We start from the raw sequence: 14,248 nt of genomic DNA, 5'->3' as shown, positions 1-14,248 counted from the left end.
CCCAGGAAAATACGGCATACTCCATTTAATCCTCCAGGGAAAGATTGAAGGCAAGTGAGGTCCAGGCAGAAGAAGAACATTGTGGCTTCAAAATCTAAGGGACTGGTCTGAACAAAACTCAGCAGCACTTTTTCGTGCGGCTGCTGATAAAAACAGGATCGCCAACATGATTGCCAACGTCTGATAACGGATATGGCACAAGAAGCAGCAGCAACTAGTATGTATTTATAATGGTTTAGTGTCCCAGGGTCATGTTGGCACACTGTGAGTTTCCCAGCTTGCTTCTGGCAGCAAAGTCACCGAGAAAAGCTGGATTCACTCAAACCTGTGTGATTAACTTAATAATATCCGTGATTCGTTTAATAATCACAATTTTAAAAGGTCATAAAAGCCAGCACAACATGAACATGAATAGCCCAGACGTGATCCACACCTACTAGCTAAAGAAACTAACAGGGGTGCATTAATGCCTAGTTGCCCAGGTGAACCAGCTATTAATAACAGTCTCTCACCCAGACTGGCTGATCATGAAAGACCCTCACAACAACAGTACCAGCCAATTACCAGCCAATAATCTACTTCCCATAACATGGAATGTCCTCTGAGGCATTATGATCTCTAAGCTACAGGACTATATGGGCCAATACACGAGTACAGCTCAAAAGAGCATTGGAAACAACACCAGAGTCTCAAAACACATCTTGCTCATAGATAGAGCACTGCCTGCAGGGAAGCCTATGACTTAATGTCATACACATGGATCTGTGAATACTTGGTGCTACGCAAAGTCAACAGGATGCTAAGAACCCTCCACAAGAATTCAATGGGACTATGGATGACAACACTGGAAGTCAATTCAAGACAGCTCACATAAGAGGCCATCAAGTACAGCATATACCAAGGCGATCCATTGCCCCTATTGTTGTTCTACATAGACTTGAATCTCCTCAGCCAGGTAATCACAAAGTCTGGATATGGATATAACATCATGGATGACATGGATGACATCAAGTTGTATGCAAAGGATGAACAAAACATCACTAATCCACCTGACATGGATCTATACTAAGGATATTGGGATATCATTTGGACTAGAGAATCAGTAGGTCACATAGCAGAAATGCAGATCAGTTACAACTATCTTGGTATCCTACAGTTACTTGGGAATGAAGATGAGGACTAAAATCCTGTGTGATTTTCAAATCCAGAAGTCAGGCAGGTTTTGGTGAATTAACATACATCATGGCAGTAGACAAAGGCCAGAAAACAGCAATGAGGATAGATGCAGTAGTGCCAAGTGATGGCAACATCAGGAAGAAGGAGGATGAGAAGCTGGGAAAGGAACAGGGCTTGAAGGATGAACTAGAGAGCATAGCAAAGGCACTTAGACTTATATACTGCCCCACAGTGCTTTACAGCTTTCAATGTCAACATATTGCCCCCAACAATCTGGGTACTCATTTTATCAACCTCAGAAAGATGGAAGGCCGAATCAACCTTAAGCCCTGTCAGGATCGAACTTTGGGCTGTGGGCAGAGTTTACCTGCAATACTGCATTTTAACCATGGAGGGATGCTGGAGGTGGAAAGTAAAGGACAAAGTTGTCTCAGGTGTAGTAGGAGCCCTTGGGGCCATGACTCCTATGCTGAGATCCAACAGAACTTAGGAGCAATATCAGAGCTCTCTGTTCAGAAGAATGCAGGACTAGGAAGATCCAGCACAAAACCTTCCAACTCCCAGATCTCTGGTGGTGGACCCAAGATAATGAGAAAGATACAGACCACCCATAAGGGTATGAAGGGAATGTCAACACTGCTAACATCTGATGTTCTTGCTTTGACAACAGATAGAAATGTAGCCATCTTTTCTCTTTCACTTGTAGAGGTAAATGATGATGGGAGGGGGGATGTGGATAAGAGTCCAGTTAGTCATAATAACTCAGCCATGGGAATCAAGGTTATTGCATCCAGAGCTGATAAAAGATTTGGCAGGCTGGAGAGCTGGGGAGAAAGCCTGCACTTCAAGCTAATTGGGAAATATGATTTATGACTGTTAAATTGAAGGAGGGAATTGTGCTTTGCTACTTTGTGCTGGGGGGGGGACTCAGTTTTTGGCTTTAACTATGTAGTGCTGATACTTTGTTTCTCAAATAAAAGATTCTTTAAGGTAAACAATACCTTGAAGTTCTTTTAAAGAGTTTCATCTGTTGGAACCATGACATTAAGCCAAAAACTCCACTTTTTTCCTAGCTATTTTGGTGTCCCAAGCCCCAGTTGCTGTCCCTAGAATTGAGGGATAAGTCAACAAAGATTCAGGGAAGATCTCAGCATGGAGAAAGAAAGAGCGACTGAAATCAGCACTCTGGCGGTGACTGCTAACCCAGAGGGGGGAGTGACAGCCAGTTGGAGGCAAAGCCCAAGCCACAAGGACAGTTGATCTGGTCGTTGGAATGGACCCTACCCAGCAGAGATTCCAGATACCAAAAGATAGCCTTGCCACCATCAAGTACTTCAAAGGTGGATGAGGTTGAGCTGCAAAGTGGGAGTTCCCACACATCGCGATCCCCAGACCAGTGGAGAACCACAAAATTGTCTACTGCTGAGGACTCAGGTGAGTGGAAGTACCTGTCTGCGTCCTGTAGTCAATCAATGGAGAAGTTGGTGGAAAGATTTGAGGAGTTAGAGATGAAGAGTGGAGAACAACCTTCCCATTCCCCATATGTGAGCGATCATGATGATTGATGAGGCAGCCACCAACTCCTACCAAGGGGAACCCCCATTCCCCCTTGTGCAGATCAGGCAGCCCCCCCCATCCTTGAAGCCACCAACCATGGCCTCCAGCCCCATGGGGAGAGACAGCTAAAGTTGTCACCCCTCCAAAAACCCAGATTGCCGCTGATGGGATAATAGCCCAAGCCGTCACCAGGACAGCCAAACCCCAGATTATCAGCTACCCAGCAACAAGGGGGAATGTTGCAGCCTCCCCAGGTGGGAAGCCAGCAGTCACTGGCAGTGCAGCAGCCGAGCTGGGGGTGGCCACAGTCCCTGAATGTGCAGCAGCAGATGGAGACCTTGCAACAACCAGGGATGATGCAGCCACCATGGGGTCAACAACCACTGGGAGCACTGCAGCAGCAATGGGACTGGCTGCTGCCTCCAAACATGCAGCAACCACTGAGGGGTCCACAACTGATGGGGATCCAGCAACTACTGCCTCTGGGGCTGCAGAGTGACCTGCAGTAACTGGGGGCACCACAATCCCCTGTAGGCCAGCAGCAGTGGGGATGGCAGCAGCCCCCACTCATGCAGCAACCGCTGGGAGGTCCGCAGCAACTGGGGGTGCCATTACAGCGACCACTGATTCCAGTGGGGGTTGTACAGCAATTGGGGGTGCCACAGCCACCGGTAATGCAACAACAGCTGTGGGGGTGGCAACAGCCCCTGGGCATGCTGCAACTGCTGGGAGGCTTGCAGCAACTGGGGATGCGGCAGCCACCATGGGGGTCCAGCAACAATTGGGGAGGCCACCAACCGCTGATGGTGCCACCTCTTAGAGCCACCTTTGATGGGGACCCGGAGAAGCTGATCTTTTTCCTCAGTCAGGTGCGTTCTCACTTGAACCGCTGTGCCTATTTCTATCCAAACCTAGCCGCTATGGTCGATGTGATTGCGTCCAGCTTGGAAGGAGAAGCATCCGAGTGGCTGAACAATTTACATAACAAGCAAGCATCTGAGTTAGAGGATCCCCATCTCTTCCTCTAGGACTGAGAGCAAGATTCGAGGACCCATCCATTGCCCTCAAAGCGGAGGAGCAAGTCCACAAAATAAAACAAGCCAGCAGGCCTGCACTGGAATACATATGAGAGTTTCGCAAGATAGCCGGCTGAATAGAGAGGTGGCCCGAACAATCCCTAGTCCATCACTTCAAGGAGGGATTAGATGACCACTTCTCCCAGGCTTGTATCTATCAAGTGGTCCCCGATCAGCTGCAAGAGTGGTACCAGGCAGCAGTAAGACTAGATGTTCAGCTCACCTGCTATCAGAAGCCATCCCCACAGAAAGCCAAATTGAGGCCAAACAAACCCAAATGACAGCCACCCCACCCGAAAGCCTTCAACCGCTGTGGCTACTGAAAATTCCAGACCACCTGCTGGCCCACTGATCAAGTGTTTCAGATGCGGACAATAGGGACACTGAGCAGTGAATTGCCCAGTTCCTTACCCTCAGCAGCAGAATAGACCAAGATCACCAACAAGAAAGAAACCAGCCCAGTAGCTAATGAAAGAGAAATCCAACTAGATTATGCAGGAACCCATTGCCCAAGTCACGTCCCCCACATGAGAGTGCCAAAACCCAAGCCGGACCTGTCACCACTCTACCCTCCTACAGCAGCGACGACAAAGGAGAGAATGACCCCATGGTGAGTTGACATGTCCCACCTTTTTCACTACCTGCCAAACTCATAATCCCTAAGACGGGGGCATAGGTAGATTTAAAAGTACTAGTCAACTCCGGATGCTCCCGGTGCGTTATTAGCTTGTCACTTGCCCTAAAAATGGGCATACGAGCACAGCTGTTCCCCAAACCTGTGAGGTTTGAGGAACAGCTTGGCTCCCTAATGGGAGGAACTTTAGTCACTCAATTGACTGAATCCCTGTGCTTAGAAATAGGTGAGCACACTGGGAGTTCATTCGTTTCATGGTGGCTCTGAAAATGATTGAGGGTGTAACCCTAGGGCTAGCCTGGTTGGACAAATGGAAGCCATTTATCTGGTGGGAGAAGGGAACGAGGACTGTAAGGTTATCTACAGGACCCAAACCCCTCCTTAACTCAACGGACGTTACAAGAGACTTTAGCCCACCAACAAGCTAGTACACATGGCCACCTTGTCTCAACCAGGTGAGCCACTCATCCCCAGTGAATACCGGGACCTAGCAGAGGGATTTAGTGAGAAGGAATGCCACACCCTGCCTCCCCACTGACCCAATGATTGCTCTACAACAGATGGAAATGTAGCCATCTTTTTTCTTTCACTTGTAGAGGCAGATGATGCTGGAAAGGCGGATGTGGATGAGAGTCCAGTTAGTCATAATAACAGTAATTCAGCAGTGGGAATCAAGGTTATTGCGCCCAGAGTTGATAAAGATTTGGCGGGCTGGAAAGCTGGGGAGAAAGCCCGCGCTTCAAGCTAATTGGGGAATGTTATTTATGACTGTTAATTGGAGGAGGATATTGTGCCTTGCTACTTTGTGCCTGGCTTTAACTATGTAGTGCCAATACTTTGTTTCTCGAATAAAAGATTATTTAAGGTAAACAATGCCTCAAAGTTCCTTTAAAGAGTTATTTATTTATTTATTTATTTACAAATATTCATATGCCGCCCAATCCCAAAGGACTCAGGGCGGCGGACAAAGTTAAAAACAGTCATAAAACAATAAAATAAAATAATCCAGTCATACCGTGAGTCCGATCATATCCCGGCCCGCCGAGAACATCAGCCCCAGGCCTGCCGGAACAGGAGAGTTTTAATGGCTTTCTTAAAGGCCAGCAGGGTGGGAGTAGTTCGAACCTCGGGGGGAAGTTGATTCCACCAGGTCGGAGCCACCACAGAAAAGGCCCTTCCCCGAGGGCCCGCCAGCCGACATTGTCTGGCCGACGGGACCTGAAGGAGGCCCAATCTATGGGACCTCACCGGTCTCTGGGAGCTATGCGGCAGAATGCGGTCCTGAAAAGTTTCATCTGTTGGAACCATAACAGGAAAATTTTGTATCTCTCCCTCTATTATCTCTATTATCTGTATCTTATATCTCTACATCTATCTCTATTCTCTAATTCTAGCTCTATCTGCACTTCATATGCAACTTTATCAGCAATAATGGCTCCTCCCTCCCACTTCTCCCCTCCTTTTAAGTCATTGGGATGTCAGCTAACTTGTAAAATATAAAAAATACAAAACATTTGACATGTGTCCTAATCTTTTAACAATTAGCTGGGATAGGATAACATAACAAGCCAGAGCTATCATCTCTCAACTCCTTTAACTTTTTATTTATCAATTGTTGTAGTCTCTTCTTACTGCTAAATATATTTTTAAGAACACAGTTTCCTGCTTACCTGAGATTAAAAACTGTTGAATGCATTCTTTGGCAACGGACTATTCTTTAGTCCGTTGCCAAAGATTATTCAGTAGAAATAAGCCAGAACACAGAATTACACACACAAACGCATGAAATCTTAGCTTAGGATGTGGTTATTCTTAACAACCTTTTGAAATAATATTTAATCATAATGACACTCTGTAAATACGTGTGTTGGTAAACTGAAATAACCTTTCTTTAGAGTCAAAATAAAATGACATTCAAGTTTAACTTTTGTCCCAATCCAACTGGGAATTTCTCCTCCTGCTCGTGGACATTTTAATTGCTGTATTTTTATTTCGTTACTGTAAATTGCTATGATTCTTTGATTTGAATGTGTGTGTGTGTGTGTGTGTGTGTGTACAGTGCCGGAACTCACACATGTCATACAACTGCCTTGCCTACCCTACAAGGTTCCATCCAAAAGTTCTGGGCATTTTATATATATATATATATTGAATGAATGAATGAATGAATCAATATATATATATATATATATATATATATATATATATATATATATATATATATATATATATATATATATATAATGAATGAATGAATGAATGAAGACCTTGCAAGAAAAATGAGGCCTTCAGTCCAATAAAAAAACCCCCATGTCCTGCTATTTTAGATGCTTTCATAATAGGAAGCAGAATTAACCAGGTGAACTGGCTACTATTTCTATTTTGTAAATCAATTATAAATAATCTGGCTTAAATTTGATGGTTTCAAAATTCTGATATACTTCTTGAATTATGGTCCAGGGTATAGAAGTTGCCTTAGGAAATTATATTGTCCCTGAAACCTCAACTGTACAGGAGTAAACCACATTTTGGAGGCAAGCTATTTTTCTCTTCAAAAACAAGTTTAATTCGAAGGTTTCCCCCACCCCTTTTACATTGGTAAAAACAGTGGTATAATTTTTTCAGAAAACCCTAGAAATGTTAAGTTTTCTTTTTCTGTATGGTGTTACTTCTGATCTGTCTAACATTTAACAGTTATCAGTGGAAATGCCTGCGTCCAGAAGCTGTGGGTGCTCCATCACCCTGGAGGTTTTAAAGAAGATCTTGGACAGCCCATCTCTTCTTGGAATGGTCCAAAGGGTTCTCCTGCTTGGGCAGGGAGATAGACTAGAAGACCCTCCAAGGTCCTTTTCCAACTCTGTTATTCTGTATTTTTACATAACAGACTGTAAAGAAAGGAAAGTTATCAATCTTTGAGAAAACAATCTATCTGGACGCTCAGTTCAGTGAAACTTAATATCAGGTGAAGCAGTCCTTATGAGAATTGTTGTAGGATGCTTAGACCATTAAGACCACGATGGAAGGAACTGCTTTCAGATGCCATTCAGTTGTGAATTCAGTATTTGACCTTGGACTGTTTACAATCTTCCTCCCTAGCCTGTTTCAAAGAGTTGTGAAGCTAAAAGGGATGGGATTGGTCAGAGGTCTGAAGAACATTTGTTCAGAAACGTGGGGCGAGGGTGTTAAGACAAGATAAAGATTAAAGAAGCCTATGCAGATGTTTGTTCTCACCCTTATTTTCCAATCAGTGGTCTTTTGTTTGATTGCTTTTGTAATTTGTTAATATTAAAAGGCTGTGATTCCCACAGAGAGGACCACACACAAGAAGAAGCAAGTTACAGTCAGATCAAATCAAGATTTACAAAGGTCAGCTACTGAAATATAACTTATACTAGACAACCCATGACTCACTGAGTTATTGTTTCAGAGATATTTCCTTATCTAAACAGAATGACCATGGAGGAGCAAAAAATTAGTAAGAGCAAGAGCAAGTGTCAGCAGTCAGCTTTCCCACTGACTTTCCTTATGGGACGCTGCCAGTAAGCATTGGAAACCTTCCTTCCTTCCTTCCTTCCTTCCTTCCTTCCTTCCTTCCTTCCTTCCTTCCTTCCTTCCTTCCTTCCTTCCTTCCTTCCTTCCTTCCTCCTTCCTTCCTCCCTCCCTCCTTCCTCCCTCCCTCCTTCCTTCCCTCTCCCTCTCCCTCTCCCCTATCCATTTCTTCCTTCCTATTCCCTCATTGAGTAACAGGAGAATCCTCAAAGTGTCACCTAAAAAGTCAAAATGGCGCTGCACCCGTTATTAATGTCTATTGGGAGAAGCAACCTGAAATCAAGGAGAAACTTCCTAACAGCGTTGACAATTAATCAGTGGAACAGCTTTGCCTTCAGAAGTTGTTGATGGTTCATCACTGCAGGTTTTTAAGAAGACACTGGACAACCACCTATCTGAAATGGTATAGGGCAGACATGTCAAACACAAGGCCCGCGAAGTGGTTTCATGTGGCCCGTGAAGCCACCCTGGAAACAGTGAGGGAATGGCCCCCGCTGCCTTGGCCCTGGCCCAGGCCGGCCGGGAGCCAATGTACAATTTTGTGGTGGCCATCTATGCTGAAATGCATTTAGTCTTAGCTCCACAAGGCTGTCTGGAAACAGCGAGGAACCAGCCCCTCCTGTGTTGGCCCCACCCCCTGGGTGCATGCTGGGGAAGTGTCACCCTTTGTGAGGAATGAAGAAATGGACCATGCCTTGGTGCTTGCCCCGGTCCCACCCTCTTCTGCCAGAGACCCTCAGATCTGTTCCACTCCTGCCCAGGCCCCATAGGCACCCTTGACATGAATGATGTAGAGCTGGCCACGCCCACCCAGTAGGCCACACCCACTCCATCCACGCCCACCCAGTAGGCCATATCCACCCTGGCCACACCCTGAGGGCAACCACAATGCTGATGCGGCCCTCAATGAAATTGAGTTTGACACCCCTGGTATAGGGTCTTCTGCTTGAGCAGGGGTTGGACTAGACGACCTCCAAGGTCCCGTCCAGCTCTATTCTAATTGATTGATTGATTGAAACTTCAGTGTTACCATTGAAGCTGCCATCTTGATTCTGGCTGGGTGATTTTGTACCTAAATATCCTCACAGATATTCTAGCATTGAGAAACTCACCTGCATTCATCCTGGGATTCAACAATAAATACTATTATGATTATCAATCTTGAGCAATAATGAGACAGTTTAAATGAAATATATATTCACATCTTTACTAAATCTGCCATCCAGAACCCTGAACTAAAGAAAAATATCAGGAGGCTATTTTAATGGCAATTTCAGAGTGAAACAATTTAGACGTTGAAAGAGAATTACAGCTTTGATTTTGGGATAATTGTTAGGAATCAACAGCTTTATTTCCTGGTTTCTAAATGAATGAATCTTTTGCAACTCTTTTAACATCAGATGTGAGATGATTAACAGAATTGTCCAAAGTTAAGGATGGTTCTAAAAAAAATCAAATCCTATGAAGACTCCTACAGATCAAGGGGAAGTGAAGGGAAGGAATTGGAAGGAGAAAGGAGCATAAAAATCCAGTATATACAATATTATTAATTGAGTATAAATAAAATTGTGTTAAAATAATTTTGTGAACCAGGTTTTGACCATAACTTCATCACAGCATTTCAGAAAATATTCCCTGAGATCTTGTATTGGATGACATGCCTATTAGATGGATCCATGGCTGGCTGTGAACATGCTCAAAAAGTGCTCATCAATGATCCTTTTGAAAGTGGAGACTGATGTGTTGCAAGTGGCATCCTTAGCTTGGTTCTGGACCTTGCTTCCTTCCATGTTTCCATTAATGTCTGGAGTAAGGAGAAGAAGATAATGCTACATTTGTAGAAGACTTAAAACTCAATGAATAACTAATACAACAGAAGACAAAAAATAAAATGCAAAATTATCTTGCTCATTTTGGAAAAATGGAGTAAAAATATCACTGGCATTGCAGAGACAAAATCAACATTCTTCAAATGTAAGATAGTCGGAACCTGGTTTGGTTAATTGTGTGAAATGAATCTTGGAATTGTGACTGGTCACAAGCCGAATTTGAATCAGCAGTTTAATAGTGCCAAAGAGATCATTTCTGAAAGGAAATCAACCCTGACTGTTCTTTGGAAGGACACATACTGAAGCTAAAGTTCAAATACTTTGGCCACCTAATGAGAAGAGGACTCATTGGAAAAGCCCCTGATGTTGGGAAAGATTGAAGGAAAAAGGAGAAGTGGACGGCAGAGGATGAGATGGTTAGATAGTGTCAAGGTCTCAACGAACATGAACTTGGACAAACTCCGGGAGACAATGGAAGACAGGAGTCCTGGTGGACTATGGTATATGGGGTTGCCAAGAGTCAGACACAACTTAGTGACTGAACAACGAAGAGATATTTGCAGTGTTAATACTATCAAAGCAAATATAGTTTTCTCAGCTACAATATTTTGGATAGATCATGCAGAGACCTGGAGAAATCCATAAAGCGTGAAAAACATTGAAGGAAAAAGAAAGCCAGAAGTATGATGAATGGGTAAATTGAATTAAAACATCAATGAAGTATCTAACAGGCCGAGCTGAAGACACATCACTCTAGAGAGAATCTGTAAAATGTTCTTGCTCGATAGCACTCATTCTTTCAATCACTCCATCAATTACTCATTTTACTAAAAAGGATAAAAGAGAGATTGGGCATGTCCATCTATTTTGTTTATTTCCAGGTGGATAAAAATGACAATCTGTCTTGTCTGTCTATCCTCTCTCTGTTATCTGTCTATATCTGTCTGTCTGTCTGTCTGTCTGTCTATATATCTATCTATTTATCCATCCATCCATCCATCTATCCATCCATCCAGAAAAAGAAAATGGCTAAATTCTACAAAGAGGGCACCAGCTCCTTTTTCGTATTGTTAGCTGCTGTAACTCATTTGATCAGATCACCTGTCCTATGTCTTGTTCAATTCTGCAAACCCCATTATTACAACCTGCCTGTCAGTTGGGCCGGGAGATTGTGCCAGAGCTCCCCAACTTCGGTAACTCTCAAAAGCAAAGTCCCTGAGCTTCAAAGAGACTATCAGTGAAAAGGCTGTGATTGCTTTTTTTCAAGAAGCTTCCTCTGGATGAAATCTTAACATATTTTGAGAGTATCCGGGACAACCAAGACAGAGGCATGACTCAGAAGCTCAGATCAACAATATAGTTGCAGCTAATAGCAAATGACATTAAAAAGGGATATCACTTTAAAACAGTGGTTCTCAACCTGTGGGTCGGGACCCCATCTGGGGTTGAATGACCATTTCATGGGGGTCGCCAAACAATGCAGTCCGTCATTTTTTCCCCCTTTTCCTTAGCTGTGCTACTCCCTTTTATTCTATTGGCTTTTGAAAGCCAATAGAATAGACTCTCTTGAATAGAGTCTAATTCTATTGGCTTTCAAAAGCCAATAGGAATTGTCCAGGCTGTCTCTGCCCTGCTGAGCCCGCCAAAAGTCCCATTCTGCAAACAGTGCTGCACCAGTTGAATAGTCCTCGACTTACGACTGGTTGAGTAGTCCTCAACTTACGACGAGTTGGGGGTCGCGGCATTAAAAAGGTTGAGAACCACTGCTTTAAAAGAAGGACAGCAAAAGCACAAAACTGTGTGTCACTTATTTTGGCCATGTCATGCAGAGGAATCCACTGGAGAAAGCAATTATGTTTGGAAGAGTTAGCGGTAAAAGAAAACCAGGTGGCCAAAGAACACAGTGGCTGAGCACCATCAAAGCAGACACAAGCCGGAGCATAGAACAACTCAAAGAAGCAATGCAAGATTAGAAGATTGGAGAGACCAGGCCCATAGAGTTGCCAAGAGTTGGGCATGACTGAATGGATAACATCACGATCATCATTTTAAACTTGACATGGACTTCTGTTCATTCTGCATTTTGTGCACACTTACTTAAAGCTATCCTTACTTTATGTTTATTCTTTAATGCAAGTTTACTTAATTTTATTAGAATCTTTAACAGACTTTATCTGTCTTACATTCTATTGATGAAATGATTATGTGTGCCAGACAAGGAAAACAGAGATCAGTGAGCTGTGTGATGCTCCCAAAATTCCACCTAGAGCTGCTTTCACTCTGAAATTGTATCAGTAAAATTCAGCATCATTTCAGAGGCAATTCCTGATTCTGGGATTCCTAACTTAAGAATGGAAATTGCCTCTTTAGATGCTAGGAACAAGTTCTCCTGTTCCTAATACTTGTCCATCAAAAGAGTCTCCCCAAAGGATGAAAAAATAAGATAAACCAGACTAAAACCTCAGGCCTATCCTTTTTTGTTATGTCATCATTTTATAGGATAACTTTCCGAGGTTGAGCTGTAGGTTGAATAATTGAATTTTCGGCCCCGGTCTTTAGAAAAATGATCATATCTGCTGTATTCCATATCTATTGAAGCCTTGTGTTGTTTACAACTCTTTTAAAAATTGTTATTGGCCTCCAGCCTACATCTCACAAAGACGTTTTCTTTTTAACAAACTTGGGAAGCTTCTCAGGTACAAAGTGTATAGAAATGTCCTAAAACTAGCTGTGCCATCCTACCAAATTCATAATTAAAGTTTTTGGTAAACTCAAAGTTGCAAGCATTGAGCCTTAGCTTTGAATGAGAAGCATTATAATCATCCTGCAAAGAAGGAAGATTTTGAATTTTAAAGCCCTTAACCAAAAGATAATCTTCCAAGAGAAATAGTCAAAGTCCTATTGCTTGAACTATGCTTGCTTTCATAATCCGACCAGCGTCACTTGTCCAAAGCCATAGAAGACCACATCTCTTTCCACGAGGAGGGGAATACAACATTTCATTATCTTCAAAACTTCTTCCTTTCAGATTAGCTTTGTCAGGAAAGGGTTTTTCCCCCCCTCAATTGTGTTCCTATTTTTCAGCCAACCCAAGTCCCATTATTGTGTTCTCAAATTCATGCTACAAAAGATATTTATTTAAGACATTTCTTTTCTTTTCTTGTTTGCACTTGAGCATATGCACTGAGTTCCTGGAAATCTCTGCCCAAGACAACTATTAAGCTCACACATACACAGTGGCTAGCCCATCCTGTCTTAATTCCTCTATTGAAACATCTTCTTTTTATTAAAAAAAAAAAACCTGAGTAGCTGAAAAGGGGCCCTCACTCTTATATGCAAACTCTTATATGCAATTTATTCCCACACTCCAAAGGAAGGATGTGAAACTTTGAAATCTCTTCAAAACAGCCAAGGCAATGCAATCAAACTCAGCTGAAGAGATCAGATGCTACTAATGAATTATTTAAGATAACCTAAACTTTGGAATTCGTATTTAGTATTAGATTGGGTAGTTTTATCAAGGAATTTGCTCTTTCCTTATTCAGGTGGATCTCCTAGATAAATAACAGATGTCCACCTTTTCTGTTTCTGAATTCTTCCTCTTCTCCTCCAAAATCTTACAGGTTTCTCATTGGTACTTCAGCTAAACACTTGGAGAGTTTTGATCTGTTCCTTTGACCTTTCTACCCTGGGCTCTAGTGAAGATGTAAAAGAGATTTTCAGCAAATGCTAGATTTCCAACATTGATGTGGTCAAATATGATTTCATAGATACAATCCTTGTCCAGAGGGATCATATCTCAGTTGTCATTTCTTGCATTATGCCTTAAATAACAATGCTCTGATGAGATGGAACATGAGAAGGCTATCTATGCATCCACGTGTTTCCATACAAGCCTGCTCAGACTTCAAGGACTGTGAAATGATCTCTTAGTTTCATCATAGTTGATGCCAACTTGAGGGCCTCTTTCACTTTTGTTTCTTCTGTCCATAAGCAAAAAAATCTTTTATCTGGGCATGTGTTTCTGGTATGATACCATGTCTTTTTATCTAAATCTTTTAAATATATTTTTAAGTTGTTCTTATTTATAATTCTGTGGGGTCCCTTCTCCTATTTTATCATTATTAGTCATATTGAGCATCACTGATCTCTCCTCCTCCTCCTCCTCCTCCTCCTCCATAAAACAATAATCCAACTAGGATGTTATTGTCATGTGACTTTCCATCCAATTATTTGGTAAAAAAATTGATGTAATAGTTAAAATGCTGGTCTAAAAACCAGAAGAGGGTGAGTTCTAGTTCCACATGAAAGCCAGTTGGGTGACTTTGGGCCAATCAACAGGAGATGGTGAGTTCTAGTGCTGCCTTAGGCATGAAAGGTAACTGGTGACTTTGGGCCAGGCATTCTCCTTTAGCCCACGCCACCTC

Source organism: Crotalus tigris, unplaced genomic scaffold (genome assembly GCF_016545835.1).
Source record: "Crotalus tigris isolate CLP2741 ecotype Arizona unplaced genomic scaffold, ASM1654583v1 scf7180000017969.2108049, whole genome shotgun sequence".
NCBI classification, from domain to species: Eukaryota; Metazoa; Chordata; class Lepidosauria; order Squamata; family Viperidae; genus Crotalus; species Crotalus tigris.
Note: the sequence above shows the minus strand (reverse complement) of the source record.